Raw genomic sequence first — 25,645 nt, 5'->3', positions numbered from 1 at the left:
CGGTTTGCTTTCGAGGGGCAGGCATACCAGTACGCGGTTCTCCCTTTCGGGCTAGCCCTGTCTCCTCGCGTCTTCACGAAGGTCGTCGAGGCAGCCCTTGTTCCTCTACGGGAACACGGGGTTTGCATCCTGAACTATCTCGACGACTGGCTGATCCTAGCTCACTCTCGAGACCAGGTTTGCGAACACAGGGACCTAGTGCTCCGGCACCTAGCTTGTCTGGGCCTTCGGGTCAACTGGGAAAAGAGCAAACTCTGCCCCGTGCAGAGGATCTCTTTTCTCGGTATGGAAATTGACTCGGTCGCCATGTGCGCGCAGCTTATGAGCGGGCGCGCGCAGTCACTGCTGACTTGCTTTCGGCAATTCGAGGGCAAGAGTGCGGTTCCACTGAAACTATTTCAGAGGCCCCTGGGGCATATGGCATCCGCAGCCGCAGTAACGCCGCTCGGATTGCTTCATAGGAGACCGCTTCAGCTTTGGCTTCGCGATCGAGTCCTGAGGTGGGCATGGCAACACAGCACGCTCCGAGTCCCAGTGACTCCGACCTGCCGTCAGACCTTCACCCTGTGGTCGAACCTCAATTTTCTACGGGCCGGAGTTCCCTTAGAACGAGCTTCCAGGCATGTTGTTGTATCAACGGATGCCTCTGCCACGGGTTGGGGTGCCATGTGCAATGGTCATGCTGCCGCGGGCTCCTGGACAGGACCCCAGCGCCTTTGGCATGTCAATTGCCTCGAGTTGCTGGCTGTACGTCTCGCCCTGCACCGCTTCTGTGCGTTGCTCAGGGGCCAACACGTACTAGTCCAATCAGACAATACCGCGACAGTAGCGTACATCAACCGACAAGGTGGTCTACGCTCCCGCCGTATGTCGCAACTCGCCCGCCACCTCCTCATATGGAGTCAGAAGCATCTGAGGTCGCTTCGAGCCATTTATATCCCGGGAGACCTGAACCAGGCGGTCGACGAGCTGTCTCGGCTTCGGCCTCTCGCTGGAGAATGGAGACTCCATCCCCAGTCGGTCCAGCTGATTTGGGATCAGTTCGGGGACGCACAGGTAGATCTGTTTGCCTCCCACGACTCGTCCCATTGCGTCCTGTATTATTCCCTGAGCGAGGGCACGCTCGGCACGGATGCACTGGCGCACAGCTGGCCGCGGGGCCTCCGCAAGTATGCATTTCCCCCAGTGAGCCTTCTTGCACAGACTCTGCGCAAGATCAGGGAGGACAAGGAGCAGGTAATTTTGGTTGCCCCGTATTGGCACAACCGCACCTGGTTCCCAGAACTAGTACTCCTCGCGACAGCACCTCCCTGGCCAATTCCCCTGAGGAAGGACCTGCTTTCTCAGGGACGGGGCACCTTATGGCACCCTCGTCCCGATCTGTGGAACCTCCACGTGTGGCTCCTGGACGGGACGAGGCAGGTTTGAGTACCCTACCACCAGCGGTGGTGACTACCATCACTTCCGCTAGAGCATCGTCCACGAGACATGCCTATGCGTTGAAGTGGAACCTCTTAGTCAACTGGTGTTCTTCTAAACATCTAGAACCCACGAAATGCCCCATCAGTGTCGTGCTTTCCTTCCTGCAAGAAGGGTTGGAGCGAAGGCTGTCTCCCTCCACCCTGAAAGTGTATGTTGCCGCTATTGCCGCACATCACGACGCAGTTGATGGTAAGTCCTTGGGAAAGCACGACCTGATCGTCAGGTTCCTGAGGGGAGCGAGGAGACTGAATCCTCCTCGTCCTCCCCTCGTACCCTCTTGGGACCTCTCAGTGGTTTTAACTGCCCTGCAGAGTGCTCCCTTTGAGCCTCTGCAATCAGTGGAGCTTAAGTTCCTGTCAATGAAGACAGCGCTCCTGGTTGCATTGGCCTCCATCAAGAGGGTAGGGGACCTGCAGGCATTTTCGGTTGACGAAGCGTGCCTGGAATTCGGGCCGGCTAACTCTCACGTGATCCTGAGACCCCGGCCTGGATATGTGCCCAAGGTTCCCACCACACCCTTTCGAGACCAGGTGGTGAACCTGCAAGCGCTGCCCTTGGAGGAGGCAGACCCAGCCTTGGCACTGCTCTGTCCAGTACGCGCCCTCCGTGCTTACGTTGACAGAACGCAGTGTTTCAGGACCTCAGACCAGCTCTTTGTCTGTCATGGTGGGAAGCTGAAGGGAAAGGCTCTCTCGAAGCAAAGGTTGTCTCACTGGATAGTGGACGCCATTGCTTTGGCTTACCAGCAGCAAGGTCGACCGTGCCCCCTTGGTGTGACGGCCCACTCCACCCGGAGTGTGGCATCCTCTTGGGCTCTAGCGCATGGCGCCTCGCTAACAGACATCTGCAGAGCTGCAGGCTGGGCGACACCTAACACATTCGCGAGATTCTACAATCTCCGAGTTGAGCCAGTTTCTTCTCATGTACTCGCTTCGACTAGCCGGTGCTAGATTCTGCTCAGGTGTCTTCGCTTGCTCGCCATTCCTCTCCACGGACGGGATACGTGCGATATTCTCCTCAGGTGAGCCTCATAAGCCCTGAGTCTCCTCCAGCACTGTTGACGTCAACGCCAGAGTTATGCCACTGGCAGCTTTCGCGCTTGGCTAGGTGCCTCCATGTGCATGGTTCCCCCTCCGGGCGACCCCCACATGTGTATTTCCACTGTAAGCCTCTTTGAGCATGTGTCTTTCCCTCGGCAAGCCACCTTGCCACCCCTGGGGTTGAAATATTCCACCTGCGGCTGGACACCCCAGTGATTCTCCATATGCAGCCCCTCGGGGTCATATGTGTATTCCAAGTCCCCCCCTTCGGGTTGGGCATAATTGCATATTTCCACTGAGATATGCTTCCCAGTGTACCTTGGTATTCCTGTGTTAAGTAGGAGTCCTTCGTCCGTGCCAGTCTCACGACAGGGAGCTCAGACTTACGCAGGGCACTGGAAGACAGTCGAGAGGTGGCGTGATTACACTGGGAACCCCATTCGTCGTCATCCGACGTAACTCGGAGTGACTACGAAAGGGAACGTCTCGGTTACGTATGTAACCCTCGTTCCCTGAGTAGGGAACGGAGACGTTACGTCTCCCTGCCACTTCCGCTGTACCGCTGGAACGCCTGAGTTCAGTCTCGGCTCCTCAGCGAAGACATATCTGCATGTTGCCAGCGCACTTCCTTATATACCCCCAGGGTGGGGCGGAGTTACGCTATGCAAATTCCGCAGACCCATGGCATTTCATTGCCATTGGCTCGTTTTATATACTCGAAGATGATAGGCTTTCTAAGCGAAACCCCATTCGTCGTCATCCGACGTAACGTCTCCGTTCCCTACTCAGGGAACGAGGGTTACATACGTAACCGAGACGTTTGTTTGTACAGTATAAAAATCATTATGTCTATGGAAAGTCCCCATAAAACATGAAAAAATAACATTGCTTGGTCTGTTGAAGGCTGGTCTTGTTGAAATGAGAGGCCTGTTGATCAAATCATCCCAGTCTCATCAGCTGGACTGAAAGAAGTTTCAGTGCTCTTAGGACACTGAAAACATGGCTCAGAGCAATGGTCACAAGTGACACTTGACAGTATTGCTGTGTGTTGTGTCCAACAGGACAAACTAGACAGAATTGATGTGAAACATATGCCAACAGTTAATTTCTGTTAAATGATTAGTTCACTTAGTTAAAAATGAAAATTCTGTCATCATTTACTCACTCTCGAGTTGTTTCAAATCAGTTTCTTTCTTCTGCTGAGCACAAAAGAAGATATTTTGAAGAATGTCGATAACCAGACAGTTGATGGTAGCTATTGACTTCCATAGTATTTTTTTTTTTTTTCTACTATGGAAGTCAATGGGGTCCATCCACTGTCTGGTTATCGACATTCTTCAAAATATCTTCTTTTGTGTTCATCAGAAGAAAGAAATTCATACAGGTGTAACGACACTGACCGTCCATCCGGCCAGATGTTCTGAATTGGCGACTCCTGATTTGCAAAATACAGCTCGTTTCCTCTTGAGTAAACAAAGAACTTTCTGTTTACGATCCCCTTGGGGCATGTTGACCAGCGGGGGCGCCGCTCGGGCTAGGGCCTCCCTGGCACATGACACATTTATAACAAGCCGAGCGTTGAGCAAAAGCGTCGACCTAGTCCCTTGATTCAAATCTCGCCAACTCACGGGACTCACATCCCGACCCTCCCCCGAAAGGGTGGGGGAAAGGACAAGAGTTCACAAAAGCAGCCTGAATTCTGAATGACACACACACACACACATACATACACACACACACACACAAACATCCTTTGTGTTTAACCCCCTGAGGTCGGCGGTCTCGCCGGCGATACCAGCTCGCTTTTTTTTTATCAGTGTAAAAGAAACTCATAAATACTCTGTTGACTTTGATTTTCCATAGGAGTTTCATACATCAATCGATTCTGTTAAATGTGTATTATTTTTGTGTATACTCACAATAAAAACAAAGTGTTGTGCTTTTCGCCAAATTAAGAAAAATAAACACGGTTGCGCGATCTGCCTTCTCTCTGTCCGTGTAGTCCATTCTGAAACGCGTCCGAAAATGAATCATAACTCAGCGAATACTTCTCACACAGACACGTGGTATATGTCTTTATGAAGCTTGAAATCTCTTCTTTTAAATGAAGTAATTAATATAAAAAAACAAATGTTTTCAACTCATGTAATCCGTTTGAAAGCAAGGAGAGGTACCGTTTTTTCCTTCTGCCTCATTATCTCTATAATGAACCGAGGCCGCCCCGCCCCCGGCACTATTCACATGGTAAATAGTTTAGGTAATCTATGCTTCGCACCCGCCCCCCGATCAATGCCTTGAAAACACGAAGTTTCATCAGATCAGATTCACTGATAGTTCATCGCGTTTAGAGAGGATGGCTCGTTTCTCCGGGAAAGACGCCCTTCAGATGATTCTGGACAGCGAGGAATAACTCACCTTGGCTTTTTCTCAGAGGAAGATTGTAGCTCAGACGACGAACGGCAGCATTTTCAAGAGCGAATTGACCACGCCGAGTAAACACAGAGTTTTCACGTGAGTAAATATGTCTACTCAAGTGGTTTAGTGGTAGAGCATTTGCCTAGCGTGTCAGAGGTTCTGAGTTTGAATCTGCACTCATATAGTTTTTATTTTTTATTTTTTATTATCAAATCAGATTATGTTTATCAGTGGTTGTATATCAGGCAGAGACATGTTTGTGTGTATTTTGTTTTGTAATTTCACTGGAACGGAAAGAGGGTCTCCACAACGGATTGAAGCGCGCGTCCGAGTGAAGACTGCGCGAGCCTAAAACAAACACAGTATCCGCGTTTGACTCGCGGGAATCCACGGCGCAAACCTGTGAGGGGCTGTGTTTTCTCGAGCCCCATATCAGCTCGAGAAAACACAAGTTTATTCAGATCATTACTTGTTTACACCGTCTCGCAGCGCTGTGAGGAATAATAATAAGGGAAAATGTCCCTCAAAAGGTAGATGTAAACAAACTATTAAAAGGTAAATATAATTTTTTTCTTTAAATAATTTTTATTGTGTTTTATTAGTAACAAATTTGGGGAGAGGATAAATATTCCAAAACTGAAAATACAGTATGAGAATTAACTGCACAATTACTAGACATGTTTACCTTGGATATTATACAATTTGCAAGCACAATTTGTGGAAAAAAAAAATGTATATAAAAAATATAAATACAATTCATTTTTGTGTATAAATATATACACATATATATGTGTGTGTGTATGCACATATATATATTTGTATAAGCAACGTATTAAACTGCAAATTAACATTTATATTCCTTATAATAAAAATGAAAGACCTATGTTACAGACATATGAAAGACAACATTTCGTTGATTAGTTTTGGATAGATTATACATTTTTACTGTAAAATATCTGCCACCTCAAATAAGCTTTTATTTGCCAATTTTTTGTCAAAAATAATCAAATAATCAATCAAATCCTTAACTTTGAAATATGTATGATAAAATGTATACTTTAGTTTTTACAAAGAAAGATTACACTTGAATTGTTGTTTATTGAAATATTTACAAGGTAGATGTAAACAAACTATTAAAAGGTAAATATAAGCCTTTTCTTTAAATAATTTTTATTGTGTTTTATTAGTGACAAATTTGGGGAGAGGATAAATATTCCAAAACTGAAAATACAGTATGAGAATTAACTGCACAATTACTAGACATGTTTTCCTTGGATATTATAGGCCAAATTGCAAGCACAATATGTGGAAAAATAAAAAAGAATTGAGATGCTTCCAACTGTTGCTCTTGCATTCTTGTGGCTCAGTGACTCACCTGAATGAATGGCTCATTAAGTATGCGGTCCTCAGGTGTGAACCACTAAATATGCATGATCTGTGACGCCCACTCGAATATTGCCTTTCCAAACAGAAAGTGCTTTGCAAAATTCAAATCAATGTATTGTGTTATGTGAAGGATTAGGCAGGGTGATTTTCACATCATTTTGAAGAAAAAACACTAGGCAATGACATCTATTAGACAAAAGTCTTATTGGCACATATTTAGTATGTGTTTTGTGGTCTTATTTCAGAAACTTTAGTTTTTAGTTTTTTCAATAACCACGCATAAACATTATTCTCTCAAAAATGCAGACATGTACATTCTTGTTGCTCACATATTATGGTAGCCCTGTTTGTGCTAAATAGTGTGTAATTTTTTTTTGCCATTACTATGTTTATAAGCAACTGAAAAAAGCACAAATGTCAGGGCATGTCAGAACATCTCAAGGACCCCAAAAACACCTTAGACCCCAGAGGGTTAACTTAATATCCTTTCAATGTATGTAACTCAGACTTGTATCTGAACTTCCTGTATGTATGTGTGATTAATGTTGTTTTGATCATAGAGTTATGATCTTCGAGTGTTCGGCTCTTACATGTATTTTTGAAGAATGTTCTCCCAGTAGAATCGCATCCCGTAATCCGATCTCATTGACCATTGGTCATAAAATTTTACCACCAAGCTCATCCAGCCCTATGCAAGAGAGACAACGGAAGCGCAACATTCCAACGCGACATTCTAACACACACACACACGCACATTGCCATATTTGGACTTCCACTAGTAAAATTTCATTTTACCAACTATTACAACTGTATAAAGAGGGTTCCGGGTGATTTGCATGTTCACCAGTGTGATATTAGAATAGTTGTGTTTTTGGATTACAGTAAGGTAATTTTAAAGTGCCTTTGTTCAACCAAAATAATGTATCTCTATGTCGCTACCTTTGTCAATATTCGTCCTTAGTATTGTTTTAATCCCCTTTGTACGACGAAGGAGATTTTTGATAAGAGACTGTGATAAACGTTATTGTTCCATGCGTGTTAATTCCCCGAGCATAATATTATATTTTGCTCCCTCGTGATTCCACACGAGGGTCGGGCAGCATTAACACACCAAGACAATCTTCCTGCTGCTGATTCGTCCTTCTGATCATTTTATTCTCTCTCTCACTGTTATTCGTTGTCTTGTATTGTTTAACTGTATTTTATGTACATAGACATATAATCCGTGTGTAACGTGTAGTTTGATATATTCCTTAGTTCGATGTATTAGTCCAATTATTAAATTCCATATGTCCTTGACTGACTCTGTTTTAATTGCCCATGTTACGAAGTAACTGAAATGTCGATCTTAGCTATATGCTTTATCTTGATACGATTTAAGTAACCTAATCTTACAAACCCAGAGAGTTGTTTTCTTTCAAGGCCTGGAAGGGATACTCTTTCTTGTGTTTGTAAGAAGGATAATTTTCCTTGAGAGTTAAGTTAATCTTACATTTAATGTTTGCGGGACAAACAGATTGTTTGATAGCTAAATTAATTCCAGTAAAGTTATCCCATAACTTCGAGCTGAAATAAGACTAGGTATTAATGACGAACCATAACCCGTTATGGTAATCATTCATATATCAATCTAGTTCAGCTGAGATAAATTAATATAACTGTAATATGCAAAATAATAATCATATTCATGATTATTAAAATTCCCTATAGATCATTTGAGCTAATATTAATATTAATGTACAACCCGTTGTTGCTACACAGGATTGAAACAGTTTGAGGGTGAGTAAATGATTTTCATTTTGGGGTGAACTATATCCCTTTAATGAAAGATGCAGACATGTGTTTGGCCTCTTCAAAAAGCAAGGAACAAGACAGTATTGCACTATTGCATTGCACTATGAGCGGAGTAAAGTTAAGTCTCTGTTAAACTGGCACCATGTCTTTATTAGTTATTTGTAACATTACAGAATTAATTAATTTACGTATTGTTAAGGTCAATATAGACTAAAAACCTCAGCTTATTTAGCTTATTTATTTAGAAAATTAATTTTCTATGGGCATATATCGGTATCGGCTGAAACAGGTAGCCTAGTGCATCATCCCAAAATTTTCAACATCAACATTTTAACCCTTTCATGCATGAATTATGATATCCTCAGTCAGGATTTTTTTCCTATGTGTTTTTATTGCTCTTAGGGCATGAAAAACAAGAATTGATTTTTATTTTATTTTTTTACAAATTTTTCAAAGAGATCTTCAGATGTCCACTTGAGTGGACAGCATGCATTTGGTTTAAACTTAAGATATACTAGATTTAATATAAGACAATAATCAAACACATAAAGTATGTGAATTTAACGAACTAATCAATACAATTATATCAAATCATGTGAAAACTATAAAATATATACAAAAAATCTAAATGCAAAATATTGCAAAGGCTTCATACAACTTCATACAAGTTGCACTTGGCGTATCTTTGATATCAGAACATGAGGACATGATTCCATCAGATTTTTCTACAGTCTGTCAAGGTACAACTGTGGAAACCACTCAGATGCTCCCTCCAGTGCACCAGAGTATGGAGATTTACCCTTATTAGCTGATAATTCTGATTATGTTCAAGATGGACATGCACATTTCTATCATAGCCCTCCTCTGAGAAAACCTAGCGATACGTTTTTTCAATCTCATCTGAAATGATCAGTGTTGGGGGTAACGCACTACAACTAACATGCATGACCCATTCAGATTACTTTTTTGATGTTACAAGTAAAGTAATGTGTTACAAGTAACATGCATTACCTGATCAGATTACTTTTTGATCTAACAGGTAATTAACTACAAGTAATGTGCATTACCTAATCAGATTACTTTTTTATGTAACAAGTAAAGAAACGCATTACAAGTAACATGCATTACATAATCAGATTACTTTGTGATGTTATGAGTAAAGAAATGCATTAAAATAATGCATATTACATAATCAGATTACTTTTTGATGTTATGAGTAAGGAAACGCATTACAAGTAACATGCATTATGTAATCAGATTACTTTTTGATGTTATGAGTAAAGAAAAACATTACAAGTAACATGCATTACGTAATCAGATTACTTTTTGATGTTATGAGTAAAAAAACACATTACAATAACGTGCATTATGAAATCAGATTACTTTTTGATCTAACAAATAAAGTAATGCATTACAAGTGTCATACATATGTAATCACATGACTTTTTTCAATGTCAATGAAAATTACTTTCTAATAATACAAGTACATTTATTTACAGTAAAAAAGTCACTGCAGATTAAGTTTTTAAGTTTTAAATTTCAAAAACAATATTCACATTATAATTATGAATTGTAGCTGAAATATAGCAGTTGATGCATGACGTCCACTACAGTGGACATGTGATTAATCAGAGTTTTCTCTCAATCTAAAATCAAAACTTGGAAAATTTTACTGTGATATGACTCATTAGATATTGCTTGATGCTGCAATATTTTTTTTACCTCCAAGAGTCTCCTAGATTCGAAGGAATGGGTGGATATTCTGGAGCAACTTGGCATGTCTGACTGACCCTTGGCCATCTTAGTTTGGAGGGGGGAAAAATCGAAACACAAAGGCTTGCCACTTGATTGCAATTTATAGGATGATGCACCAGGGTCCACTGAAGAGATTGATGTGCAACTTTGCCATAAAAACCCGTGCAAATTCAAGAAAATGCATTTTTAATAGCTGTCCACTGTAGTGACCACTATGCGTGAAAGGGTTAATATAATTATAGTCAAATATGGCCTTTAGAAAAATGTGTTTTTTTGAGGAGCTGGGATAGTGCACTATATAGGCCCCCGTGGCGCGGCCTAAGCTTTTGTCCTTAATGGCATTTTTTTCCTTACATTACTTTTACTTTTATACTTTAAGTAGTTTTGAAACCAGTACTTTTATACTTTTACTTGAGTAAAAAGCTTGAGTTGATACTTCAACTTCTACAGAAGTCTTTTTAAACCCTAGTATCTATACTTCTACTTGAGTAATGAATGTGAATACTTTTGACACCTCTGCATTTTCTTCTATATCTTTGTGATTTTCTGTACATTGCGGCTTTGAAATGTTAAAGCCCCGCCCCCATACACATGATTCGACTATTAGTCGACTATAGGCAAGATTTGACGATTCTGATTTGACTATGAAAATCCATAGTCGGGGACACCCCTAATATATAAATGACTAAACATGTTGAAATAATTTCATTGTGTTACAGAAGAGGCTCCCGTACCGCCTCCTCTTCACCACCGGAGGGATCCGTCCCCAGAATATTATTCATTACCAAACTCCAATTCCCATAAGCCTCTTACCTGGGACTGATTGCGCACACACCTGCATCTCATCCACACACACCTGCATCTCATTCTCACACATACAAATAAACCACTTCCACACACCACACCAGTGCGAAGTCTTGATTTGCCCTGGCTGTCATTACCGAGCGTTTATACTTGTGGATTGTTTATTACCTTGACCTTGGACTGTGTACCCCGTTTCTGATCGTTCTCTGCCTACCTCGACTTGGATTGTTCTCTGGACCTTGCTTCTCGCTGCCTGCCCCGACCATTGCCTGTTATCTGGTTTGTCTCTGCTGTTTCTCCATTGTCCTGTTTGCTGGTATTGACTCCTGCCTGTTTGACTTCGTCAATAAAAGCTGCAAATGGATCCTCTTGAGTCTGATGCATCATTACAGAAGACTTCGCCGCATAGCGATCCAGCGGCCGTCATGCAACTGTCAACCGAATTATCAGCACAGGCATCACAGTTGGCTTTGCATCACCATCAATTGAGTCGTCTCACTACACTCACGGAGGAGCTGGTACAGGCACTTCAAAATCTCCGTGCCTCAACGCCAAACATCCCCGCTGAACCATCACAAAATGTCATCCCGGTCCCTGTGAGTTCTCCGCATAATCCCCGACTCGCACTCCCAGAGAAATTCGATGGCACGCCCACAAAGAGTAAAGGTTTCCTGTTGCAATGCACGCTCTACATGGACCAACAACCATCGCTTTACTCAACTGATTCTGGACGCATTGCCTTTGTCTGTTCTCTACTCACGGGGAGAGCGTTGGAGTGGGCAACAGCGGTCTGGAGACCGGAGGGATGGTCATTTCCCACCTATGGGGCGTTCCTTCAACAATTTCACAATGTTTTTGAACATCCCATTGAAGGAGGTGATGCTGGCGAGCAACTGCTGAGTCTTTCACAAGGCAAGAGAACCGCGGCTGAGTACGCCCTTACTATTCGCACTCTCGCTGCTCAAACTGACTGGGTTGAGAGCACCCTGAAAACCATGTTCAGAAAGGGCTTAACCACCGAACTACAGTCCGAACTAGCCTGTCGAGATGAGGGGAGGAGCTTTAACGAATATATTGACTTGGCCATTTCAGTGGATAATCTCATCCGTTCCCGGCGCTCTACTCGCGCAGCGCCTCATCAGTTTCTGACCACCACCCATGCACCTGAACCCATGCAGCTGGGGTTTACTCACCTCACGCCGGAGGAACGCGAACGCCGCATGCAGAATAATTTGTGTCTTTACTGTGGTCAATCTGGCCACCAGAAGATTGCTTGCCCCGTTCGTCCGTCATCTAACTCCCAGCCGGTGAGTACGATCTCCACAACTAACACTCCATACACCAGCTTCACACTTCCTGTTCACCTACGTATCCAGGACAAGGTCATTGTTGCTACTGCTCTGATTGATTCAGGAGCAGCTGGGAACTTCATATCTGAGAAGTTTGCTTCAGACTGCCAACTGAAACTAACTCCCTGTCATTCATCCCTAACAGTGGAGACGCTAGATGGTCGACCCCTCGGAGAGGGCAGAATTCAACACATCACAGAAACAGTTAAAATGCACATTGGTTCTCTACACTCCGAAGCCATCCAATTTTACGTCATTCATGTTCCACACCACTCCATCATCCTTGGACTTCCCTGGCTACGCACCCATAACCCCCACATCTCCTGGCGAGAGGGTCAGATCATCCATTGGGATACCACCTGTCACGATCACTGCCTGTCCAAAGTTTCTCGTATAGTCAGATCTGTTCCAGATACCCCCGCACCAGAGATCTCCACACCAAAGAAATCCACTTCAGTTCCTGATTGCACAAATGTACCCTCTGACTATGCAGATCTCTGCTTGGCATTCAGCAAAGAAAGAGCTTCTCAACTTCCTGAACATCGCCATGCTGACTGTGCCATAGACCTAATCCCCGGTACCATGCCACCCAAGGGAAGGATTTTCCCATTGTCTCAACCTGAGTCTGAAGCCATGAAACGTTACATCGAGGAAGAACTGGCCAAGGGGTTCATCAGACCCTCAACATCACCAGCCTCAGCCGGCTTCTTCTTTGTAAAGAAAAAGGATGGAGGGTTACGCCCCTGCATCGATTATCGGGGACTTAACAACAATACCATCAAGTTCCGGTATCCATTACCCCTTGTTCCCGCCGCACTAGAACAGCTCCGCCAGGCCAAATACTACACTAAACTGGATCTCCGCAACGCCTACAATCTGATCCGCATCCGCAAGGGTGATGAATGGAAGACGGCATTTTCCACCACTAGTGGGCATTACGAATACCGGGTTATGCCGTTCGGCCTGGCTAACAATCCCTCCGTCTTCCAGTCCTTTATGAACGATATTTTTCGGGACATGCTGGATAGGTGGGTGATTGTGTACATTGACGACATCCTGATCTACTCCACCTCTTTGGAGGAACATATTCACCACGTCAGACTGGTCCTAAAACGCCTCCTCCAATACCAACTCTTCGCCAAAGCTGAGAAATGTGAGTTCCATCGCACCAGCACCTCCTTCTTAGGATATATCATCAGCCGAGAGGGGGTAGCCATGGATGAGGGGAAGTTCAAGGCAGTTCTGGATTGGCCACTCCCACAAACAGTGAAGGAACTACAACGCTTCTTGGGATTCGCAAATTTCTACCGCCGGTTCGTTAGAGGGTTCAGCATGGTTGCTGCTCCATTAACCACCATGACGAAGCGTCAAACGTCCCGTCTGAACTGGTCCACAGAATCTCGTCAGGCCTTCAATAAACTAAAAACTCTCTTCACATCAGCTCCCATCCTGCGACACCCAGATCCCGAACGCCAATTCATTGTGGAAGTCGATGCCTCCAACACAGGAGTAGGGGCTATCCTATCCCAACGTCAGGGTGATCCAGCAAAGATGTACCCATGCGCCTTTTTCTCTCGAAAGTTGACCCCCGCTGAACGTAATTACGACGTGGGAAATCGAGAACTGCTAGCCATGAAGCTGGCTCTCGAGGAGTGGCGACACTGGCTGGAGGGAGCAACACAACCCTTTATCATACTCACTGACCACAAGAACCTCGAATATCTTCAGTCAGCCAAACGCCTAAACCCACGCCAAGCTAGATGGGCTCTCTTCTTCACCAGATTCCAATTCACCGTAACTTACCGACCAGGTACCAAGAACACCAAAGCCGACGCTCTCTCCCGTCAGGCCGAAGAAACCTTCGCAACCCAGACCCCTGAAACTATCATTCCCAGAACCCTGTTGGTGGCTCCTGTGCAATGGGACATAATCACTGAGATCGAGCACGCCAACCAACAAGTGACACCTCCCTCCGACTGCCCTGCTAACCTCTTGTTCGTTCCGGAACCTCTACGCCCTCGACTCCTCGAACAAGTGCACTCAACGCCGAGTTCAGGTCATCCTGGCATCACCGCCACCACTCATCTACTTCGTAATCGCTTCTGGTGGCCTACTTTAACCACTGACACCACTAAACATGTCCAGAATTGTGCCAATTGCAACACCACCAAATCTCCTAGACAACTACCCGCCGGTCTCCTGACTCCATTACCTACACCCCTTCGGCCCTGGTCTCACATTGCCATTGACTTCATTACTGACCTACCCAAATCCCAAGGACACACTACCATACTCACCATAGTTGACCGATTCTCCAAGGCTTGTCGCTTAATCCCTTTACCTAAGCTTCCCACATCCCTCGAAACAGCGGAACTCCTCTGCAACCATGTATTCCGGTTCTACGGTCTACCCGACGACATAGTGTCCGACCGAGGCCCTCAGTTCACCTCCAGAGTGTGGATTTCCTTCTTCAAGCATCTCAACGTTAATATCAGCCTCACGTCCGGTTATCATCCCCAATCCAACGGCCAGACGGAACGTCTGAACCAGGACGTCATACGCTTTCTCCGTTCCTACTGCCAACACCAACAAACAGAGTGGAGTCGATATCTGTTCTGGGCCGAGTATGCCCAGAATTCCCTGGTCAAACCCACTACAGGAATCACTCCCTTCAAATGTATCTTGGGCTTCCAACCTCCTCTTTTCCCGTGGTCGGGCGAACCCACAGAGCTTCCCTCCGTCACAGAGTGGCTACAAAAGAGTGAGGAGGTTTGGGACCAAGCCCACACTCATCTCCTTCATGCTGTCCGACGACAAGAGCGACAAGCCAACCGCCACCGCCGCCCTGCTCCTGAGTACCACCCTGGTCAATGGGTTTGGTTATCCACCAAGGACCTCAGACTCCGACTTCCATGCCGCAAACTCAGTCCCAGGTATGTTGGTCCGTTCCAAATTGCTAAACAAATCACTCCTGTATCTTTTCGATTAGACCTACCCGCTAATTACCGTATCACTCCCACTTTTCATGTCTCCCTTCTGAAACCTGCCGGTGGTCCGAGAGGAGAGTCAGAGGAAGGAGCCTCACCGCAGACTCCCCCATCCATCCTGGTTGACGGCGAGCAGGCGTATCGTGTGCACGAGCTGCTCGACTCAAGATGTCGGGGTAACAGTTCAGCTTCAGTATCTGGTCGATTGGGAGGGGTTCGGTCCGGAGGAGCGATCCTGGGTCAACTTTGGGGATATCCTAGATCCCACACTCACTGAAGAGTTTCACCGGACGCACCCGGGGAAGCCGGCCCCTCGACCTCGTGGGAGACCCCGACGTCGTTTGCCTCCTCGCGTCAGGAGCCGCTCGCAGGGGGAGGGCTCTGTCACAGAAGAGGCTCCCGTACCGCCTCCTCTTCACCACCGGAGGGATCCGTCCCCAGAATATTAATCATTACCAAACTCCAATTCCCATAAGCCTCTTACCTGGGACTGATTGCGCACACACCTGCATCTCATCCGCACACACCTGCATCTCATTCTCACACATACATATAAACCACTTCCACACACCACACCAGTGCGAAGTCTTGATTTGCCCTGGCTGTCATTACCGAGCGTTTATACTTGTGGATTGTTTATTACCTTGACCTTGGACTGTGTACCCCATTTCTGATCGTTCTCTGCCTACCTCGACTTGGATTGTTTTCTGGACCTTGCTTCTCGCTGCCTGCCCCGACCATTGCCTGTTATCTGGTTTGTCTCTGCTGTTTCTCCATTGTCCTGTTTGCTGGTATTGACTCCTGCCTGTTTGACTTTGTCAATAAAAGCTGCAAATGGATCCTCTTGAGTCTGATGCATCATTACACATGGAATATTAGAAGATTTAGCTCCCCAGTCAAAGGAACTAGTATATTGAATTATCTTTATAAGAATAAATGTGACATCAGCCTGTTAACAGGAAACTCATCTCACAATTGAAGAATCCAAAAAAATAACTGCAGGTTGGATTATCCATCATTTTCATTTTACATTTAATTCTAAAAAGCGGGGGGACACACACAGATACACCATCTTTTTTTCACTCTGTGTTTGCAGAATTAAGTAATTTCTCTAAAGCCCCTATCATTTTAGGAGGTGCTTTTAATACTGTGCTTAATCCACAATTACATTGTTCCAATCTAGGAATTAAATATAAAATAAATAAATCTTCTGCTACTATTTCTCAGTATATGGATGACCGCAGACTAAAATATATTTGGAGATTACATAACCCTGATTGCAAAGAATTTATATATTACTCTTCACATCATAAGTCATATTCAAGAATAGACATGTTTCTCACAAATAATTCTATTACACATAAGATACTGAACTCCTCTATTGACATTATTACAATTTCAGATCTCGATTTCAGATTATTATTAGCCTGGAAATCCAGACCCAAATCTGAACGATTAAGGGTCTGGCATCGACTAATGAAAATCACCCAGCTCGAGGGGTGGCACCAAGCATGCATTTGAAAATCTCACTGCACGCAACTGGATAACACTACGACCAATCACAACAATAAGCCCCATACGCTTAGCTACCAGCGGAGCTAACTGGTAGATTAGACTCTTGCCGTATCCGCAAAACAGCAAAAACGTCCTTCTTGCAAAGGAAGGATTCGAGCGCTGTCTTCTGTTCCTCTTTTAAATAAAAAGACAAGTCTAACTCGTTCATTGTAGCGACCAAAGCCGTTTCAAACAACTGGTGTTTATCCATAGCCATCTTGCAATGTTTACTGATGACTTCGACGCATCTGTTTAGCTCACCTCTGGCCCGTCTATATCAGATAACCCGATGTGATTGGTGCAGCTTGGACACAAGGGCATATTTAATGAGCATCATTACTCGACGCCAGAGTAACTTGCTGAGCAAATTAAATTTGTGCTCTCGTGAGAACTCTGGATTTCCAGGGTAAATTATTATAACTTATGTGGCTGAATCATTTATAACTGGGAAGAGTAGGTGGGGACTTAATACCTCCTTATTAAAAGATGACTCTTTTAATGAATATTTTAAACAAGAATGGGCATTGTTTTCTGGAAACTAACGATACCTATGACATTTCTCCTTCTATACTTTGGGAAACAGCTAAGGTGGTAATTAGGGGAAAAATAATAGCATTTGCTACTCAAAAAAAGTAGTAGTTGTTAAAAAGGAGCAAAAGCTTCAAGAAGAAGTGAAAGGATTAAAAATATTAGCTGGAAAGTCTTCTGATAAAACATTGAAAGATCTTATAAAGACTAAACAAGAACTTAATAATTTTACTAATAAAAAAATACAATACTCTCTTTTATAGCTGCGAGAACCGTATTATGAATGCAAAGATAAAACAGGGAAATTGCTATCTAATCAGTTTAAAATCAGTCTCGGTTACGTATGTAACCCTCGTTCCCTGAAGGAGGGAATGGAGACGTATGTCAGAACTGACAGACGAATTGGGGATCACTTTGAGAAACCAATCTACCTTGAGTGTAAACTAAACAAGCCAATGCACATTGGCATGCGACAATTGCATCAGCTGCTCTGCCTCGCAGCGCAGGTATATAATGAGCAGAAGGTGCATCGCATATTTGTTTCTATTAGCTTAGTGACTTGGCCATACAGCGGAGGTACAGCAACCTTGGCGACGGGTCGAACGTCTCCCTTCCCTCCTTCAGGGAACGAGGGTTACATACGTTATCGAGACGTTCCCTTACAATCGTTCACATTTTACGTACGTAGGAACTAACCGACGAATTGGGAATATCTACCAACTCGCCACTGTCACTGGCCCTTCCAGTCTCGTGATACACCCCCAACTGTTGGAGTGGAAAATCAGGACTCAAACAGAGAAGGTCAGTTACTGCTGTTCCGCAAGAACCACTCAGTGTGACTATTGGATAATGCTGGGAAAGCGTGCCCTTCTAGGAAAAAGGAACGCTGCGGAAGCCACATCCTCCAGTGAGGTGAAATGTGGAAGTTACACAAATGAACTAGACAAGCAGGGTAGTACAACATATGTAAGTCTCTGGGGTGGTTACAGCCTAGTTCTAGGGCGGAAAGGACACCAGTAGTGACGACAGAGCAGACTCTGTCGAGGGAAAGAAACAGGCTAGCTGAACAGGGTAGCCACACCGTGGAAGAACACACATATGGAATCGCCACAGGGATCACTACATATGGACACCCAGCCTAACACAGGTTCCACAATGTATATGAGTGTAGGCCTGGCGGTGGAGCTCAACAGGGTTAGCCATTTCTGGGGAACTCTACTGGAGCAAATAGCCGCACATATCCGGCCCAGCAGGCGGTATTGGCATTGCTAGTCGACACTTAGAACAGGTCCATCATGCTACTGGCCACTTACGGGCATACGGGAGGATACCGGCTCTACATGAAGGCTGTAGAAACTAGCAAACAGCCCAGCCCGCATCTCTACAAATATATGTCAGCGAGGCACCTTGTGCCAGCGCCCAAGAAGAAGCAACACTTCGAGTGGAGTGGGCTCGCAACCTGAGGGGGCACAGTGCGTCTTGGGATAGGTATGCCAAGACTATGGCATAAACTATCCAGTGGGCCAACCTCTGCTTGGAGACAGCCTTTCCCTTCTGCTGGCCTCCGTAATAGACAAAGAGCTGGTCTGAGGCCCTAAAGCTTTGCGTTCTGTCCACGTATAACTGCAGGGCGTAGACGGGACAGTGAAAAGCCAGGGATGAGTCTGCCTACTCCGGGGCAGTGCTTTCAGGTTCACCACCTGGTCCCTCAAGGGAGTGGAAGGAACCTTTGGCACGTATCCAGGCCGGGGCCTCAGGACAACGTGAGAGTTGTCCGGCCCGAATTCTAGGCACGATTCGTCGACCAAAAATGCTTGCAGGTCCCCTACCCTCTTGATGGAAGCCAATGCAGTCAGGAGAACTGTCTTCAACAACAGAATCTTCAACTCAGCTGATTGCAAAGTTTCGAAGGGAGGTCTCTGAAGTGCCGTGAGCACCAGAGTCAGGTCTCAAGAAGGTATCAAGGTAGGACGAGCATGATTAAACCTTCTCACACCTCTGAGGAACCTGACAACAAGAAGCGCAATCTGTCTTCTCTAGGTCTTTCTAGTTGCAATCCGGCGCAACTAGAAAGACCTGCTCCTTGTCCTCGCTGACTTTGCAGAGTCTGTGCGAGAAGGCTCACTGGGGGAAACGCATATTTGCGTAGGCCCAGGGGCCAGCTGTGTGCCAGCGCATCCGTGCCGAGGGTCCCCTCGGTCAGGGCATAAAAAAACTGCTAGTGCGACGTGTCTGGAGAGGCAAATCGATCTTACATGCACATCTCTGAAGCACCTCCAAATCCGCTGGACCGCCTGGGGATGAGAGCTCGTCGGCTGCACGATTGAGCACACCTGGGATGTGAATGGCATGAAGCGACCTCAGATGCTTCTGACTCCAAAGGAGGAGATGGCAGGCGAGTTGTATCAATCGACGGGAACGTAGACCACCTTTGCAAGTGTTGTCCGTACAGACAAGCACATGCTTGCCATGTAGTGGCCCTACAAGGCGATGCAGCGCAAGACTTACTGCTAGCAACTCGAGGCAGTTGATGTGCCAATGCAGTTGGGGACCTGTCCACATGCCCGAGACTGCATGCTCGGGCATGAGGACCTCGAAGTGTTGCTTTCCGGCCAGTTGATAATACCTAGAATATCAAAATCAACTGCTGGCGGTAGATCCTTTTCCTATTTAGCACTAGGGGTGTAAATCGGACAGTTAATCACGATGCGATACGATATCGATTCTCTCAGCATGCGATACGATATTTGCCGATACCTCAAATAATTCTACGATACGATTACGATTCGATTCGATTCAGGGCTATATCGATTGATTAATCGATATTTAGATATTATGTGCCAAGTGTACACAACCAGTTACGTTTATTAACTCACTAATACATGCAAAATATATAACATGAAAGTTTAATTAAACTCTTTGAAAATTGCACACCCTCTCCCAATTGGGACAATTACAAGTTGTTTGTTACAAGTAAAAAACAAACAAACATGATATATGAAAATGAACAAGAACGGAGTTATCTGTTTTTGCAAATGAATTCTATAACAGAAGAGTTCATTTGCAAAAACAGATAACTCCGTTCTTGTTCATTTTCATATATCATGTTTTTTATATATTGTGCATTTGAATATCAATCAAACTGCAGCTGTGTTGTTTTGATTAAGTAATAATAATAAAAAAAAAAAATACAGGTAACTAATAAAATTAAAGTTCATTGAAAGTATATATATTTTTTTTTTGTGTGGCAAAAGCAGATAACTCCACATTTCATGTTTCAGAGTTAAAGGGATAGTTCACCCAAAAATGAAAATTCTGTCATCATTTACTCACCCTCAAGTTGTTCCAAACCTGTATGAGTTTCTTTGTTCTGCTGAACACAAAGGAAGATATTTGGAAGAACGTTTGTAATCAACAGATCTCGGTCCCCATTGACTTCCATAGTAGGAAAAAAATATACTATGGTAGTCAATGGGGACCGAGATCTGTTTGGTTACAAACATTCTTCCAAATATCTTCCTTTGTGTTCAGCAGAACAAAGAAACTCATACAGGTTTGGAACAACTTGAGGGTGAGTAAACAATGATAGAATTTTCATTTTTGGGTGAACTATCCCTTTAAACAAAGCCAAGTAATTGCTATGATACATAATAAAACACTTGGTTAATCTTTGTAACGTTAATCTTCCAGCTGACATAGACGCCTGTCAAACTTTGTTGTTGTGATTAACGTACACGCAATACAGAGAGCTTTTCCCTTACCACTAACGTGCTGTTTTAGCAAGATTCCGTGAAAGAGTTTCAGCTTTTATTTTCCTTTTACACCCCGAAGAAGATATCACGGGTTCATCAAGTTCGCTGAAATCCATCCTCGATCACTTTTAGGCAAGGCAAGGCAAGTTTATTTATATAGCACATTTCATACACAATGGCAATTCAAAGTGCTTTACATAGAAGAAATTAAAATAATAAAAAGAAATAAGAATAATTAAAACAGTTTAGAAAAATAAAAAATAAAAAACAGTACAGTACAAACAGTCGGACGAACAGCGGCACAGTGCTCATTCATTAAATGCATAGCTAAACAGATGTGTTTTGAGTCTGGATTTAAAAGTGACTACTGTAGGAGCACGTCTGATCTCCTCTGGAAGCTGGTTCCAGCTGCGGCTAAAAGCGGACTCGCCATGCTTAGAGTGAACCCTTGGTATTTCTAGCTGATATGATCCTAGTGATCTGAGTGATCTGTTGGGTTTATATTCAGTGAGCATATCTGCAATGTATTGAGGTCCTAGGCCATTGAATGATTTATATACCAGTAATAATACTTTAAAATCAATCCTAAATTTAACTGGGAGCCAGTGTAAAGACCTGAGGACTGGTGTGATATGTTCATATTTTCTGGTTCTGCTCAGAATCCTGGCGGCAGCATTCTGTATGAGCTGCAACTGTCTTATGGTCTTTTTGGGAAGGCCAGTGAGGAGTCCATTACAATAATCCACCCTGCTGGTGATGAAAGCATGAACAAGTTTCTCTAGGTCTTGTCTGGAAACAAAGCATCTAATTCTTGCAATATTTTTCAGATGATAGTATGCTGATTTAGTTATTGCTTTGACATGACTACTGAAACTAAGGTCTGACTCTAGTGTCACACCAAGATTCCTGACTTGATTTTTGGTTGTTTGACCCCTAGAGTGAAGGTATGCGTTCACCTTGAGAACTTCATCTTTGTTTCCAAAAGCAATGACTTCAGTTTTGTCTTTGTTTAACTGAAGAAAGTTTTGACACATCCAACTGTTGACTTCATCAATGCATTGGCACAGGGAGTCAATGGGGCTGTAATCGTTAGGTGATAGGGCTAAGTAAATCTGTGTGTCGTCTGCATAGCTGTGGTAAGCAATTTGGTTCTTTCTCTTTTATTCTCTTTTGTTCTATTCTCTTTCTCTCTAGCAATTTGGCTCACTTTTAGTCAGCTTTGACGAAACTCCTCTCAGCTAGCGCGTCTTTTCAAAGTGACAAGCAAGCAGCATTGTCACCTGAACTGAATACTGCGCACTGATTCGCTAAAACAGACTTTTCAGGGCTTGTCGTTTCTGCTGTAAAACATGAACTCGCGATGCCTTGACAGTGGAAAATACTGGCTTTTGTGACAAAGGGTTCAGTCAATCTTGTCAGGCGTCTATTTCAGCGGAGAAAAGTTACGTGAGGATGTGGAGTGTGTCAAAATAAAGGTACCATATATCGATATTTTATGTGTGGTATCGATGCATCGTATCGTTAGACGTTTGATCGATGCATCGATCCATATCGATGTATTGTTACATCCCTATTTAGCACCAAAACTTTGGAACAGTCATCCTAACATTGTCCGGGAAGCAGACACACTCTGTCAGATACAATTTAGACTAAAACCACATCTCTTTGACCTAGCATACACATAACACATTATAGACTTTTATAATTCAATGTTAGGCTGCATAGATTAGGTCAGCCGGAACCGGGAACACTTTCTGATGTACTCGTTACATCATCAGAAGAATGCCGTCTACGCTAATATTAGTCTCTCTGTTTATCCGGAGATTTACCGCAGTCCGCCGGATCCAGGCTGTATCCAGATCTGATGAAGGACCTGTGCCTGGACGCGACGACAGCGCAGTCCTCAAATGTCAACTAGGCTCTTCCCTGTGAAGGCCTCCCTCCCCTCCCTTTACCTATCTACAGATAAAGCGTTGTCGGGATAATTCCGGTTCGCGTGGCTACGTGGAAGCGATAAAAATTCTTTATTATAAATTTTAAGGCCAGACAAGTAGTATGTTGAGGGTTGATTAGTAGGGAAGGACTACACACCTCTGCACATATATTCAAACGCGCATAGCTATAGACTGAACTCGTAATGTGCATGTGCACCCCATCAGCGTTCTCACTGGTTCGTGTTTGGAAGTTTGTGCAGAAAGAACTTAAGTGTTTTCTGTTAAAACGGTAAATCGCACACTGCCATCTTGGGACCCAGAGATAAAGTAAACTGCTCTTTTTTTTTTTCTTTTTTTTTTTAAGTGGGCACAGAAACAGAGACAAAATGAAACAAATGATTCTCCACCTGGACCTCCTCCGTTACCATCACCTGAAAGAGCAGCTCCCTTCATGTCTGGGTCGTCTTCCTGCGAAGGTTCGATGACACAGTAGAGCTGGCTGTGGCAGAGTTTTTTTTTTTTTTTGCAGGGGGCCGACACCCTTGGTGACGAACAGACTGAGGGGCAGCCCACGAGTGACTCTGGTAGCACGTTGGGGCAAGCTCTTAAATGCTTCAGCTTGGTTCTGAACTGCGGAGAACTGCTGGGCACAGTCCTCGACAGTGTCGCCGAAAAGGTCACCTCGTGAGATGGGAGCATTGAGAAAGCGCACTTTGACGATATCACACACCTCTTCAAGGTTTAGCCAGGGGGTGCTTCTGGACCACCAGGGTAGACATCGTCTGGCCGAGGGCCTGCACTGTGACTTAAGCACGGTCAGTCAACATGCGTAGCTCAAACCCAGCTCAGAACTACCCTTGCGATGGTAGTGAGAGAGAAAAAACTTTTTCTGCAGATTTTGAAACTTTTCATATCCATATTGGCGCCAACATGCTTGCATACTGCCAAGTCTTCCATGCACATCTGGGGAAAAGGGCACAGGGGTGGGGCAAGGCAAGGCAATTACGCGTCGCGCTGCGCCCCCGCAGCAGCCCGGGAAAGCCTGGCTGTCAACTCTGAATCTGATTCAGCATGAGCACATTACAATGGGAAGCTTCATTGCCAAAGCATAACAGCCCTGTCTCTGATGCAGAGATCGACATCTGATCCTCTGCTGGAGCCCTGAATGAAATGCTAGGTCCCCCATGAGAAGGACCAGCAATCCCATTCGGAGGCTGGCAGGCATGTGAGACAGTGATCGTGGCCGTAAAACTTGACGGCACGCTGAGCGGCTCAAGCCTTTACGAGAAAGGTGAGAGGAACAACTTGCCGACGTGGTCATCTTCTCCTAAGAGAACATGGATCACCCATGAATGCAGTCTCAGCATGCTTCTACCCAGGCATGTGAGACAGTGATCGTGGCCATCAAATGAGGACAAGAAACGACCAGATCCAGAAATACACGGGCGTAATGCTGTCTTCAAAAAGAGATTCCTATCTATATCTATTACCCAATGGTTCAATCTATTAGTAGACACATTAACACTTGAGAAAATATGACTACCGTGCTTAAAAATAAAATGACTGTTTTTGAAAGAATATGGAGCCTTCTTCTAAAGTTCCTGGATGGATGATTATGAAACATGAAATAATGCATATAACCAAACGTGCGGATAAAAGAGATGTTTAGTGACGTTTAAGATGTTAAACAATGTAAGTTTAGAGTTAAGTGTATTTATTTTTGTTGTTTATGTGTAGACTTGTTTATTTGTCATGTTGTTGTACCCATTTGTCAGGGGTGTATTACAGAAAGCAGGTTATGTGACATTCCTGGGTATTTTTAAGGGTAAGTAAGCAGATAACCTCAACATTCGATTCCAAAAAAGGAGGTATATTTCAGGGTATGTAAGTAGCCATAGTAACCTACTCTCTGAACATATCCTGCTCCGGAGGACGTTCTGTTCCAGGGTTACTTTACTTCATTGGTGTTCAGCGCATGCGTGGCCTCTTGATGAGGCTCTAGTGGGCATGACAGACTGCGCACAATATTATAATAAACAAGGTAAAAACAAGGTAATGTTACTTTTATTATAATATATAGCTATATAATTCTCATCTCGCACATCATTAATTCAGAGGTTTTTGTTTTTGTTTTGTTTTTTGCAACAGGATGTTTTCTATGCTATAATGTATGTCTATAATAAAAGACATATATGATATGACATATGATATATCTTTCCTTTCAAGCAACTGGAAGCATTTTTGGAAGCAAAATGACTAAACAAAAAATAAACTTATACAGCCATATTATCTTTGCAAGCACAGACTGAATTTAATTTAATCAGTCTTTCTTAATTAGCATCAAACAAACGATACAGTTATTATTCACAGTGATTAAAGATTATTAAATGAAAAGATTGAAAAATGGGTGCCAAATAGATGGCAATATGCACTAAATATGTAAACAATTTAAGACATTTAACAAAAGAAGAAGAATGTAGTAGTATGGTACGCTTTTTCTTAGTGTTCATTTCCACTGTGACTCGTCAATCTGTTGAGAATGTCTGGTGTGTACTGTATGTATTGTACTCTCAAGAATAAAAATAAAATAAAAGAAAGAAAGAAAGAAAGAAAGAAAGAAAGGGCCCTATTTTAACGATCTAAGCGCATGGTCTAAAGCGCACGGCACAAGTTCCCTTAGGGCGTGTCCGAATCCACTTTTGCTAGTTTAACGACGGGAAAAATGGTCGGCGCACCAGCCAGGACACACCTCGTTTTCAGACCAGCACGCCCATGGGCACACAAATTGGTGCAAATGCATTTGCTATTTAAACAACGTGGCGCAGAACATGAAAGTGATAACTGCGTAGGACTGAAACTAGTAAA

Source organism: Rutilus rutilus (assembly GCF_951802725.1).
Source record: "Rutilus rutilus genome assembly, chromosome: 16".
In the NCBI taxonomy this organism is placed as follows: Eukaryota; Metazoa; Chordata; class Actinopteri; order Cypriniformes; family Leuciscidae; genus Rutilus; species Rutilus rutilus.
This window is presented reverse-complemented; position numbering follows the sequence as displayed.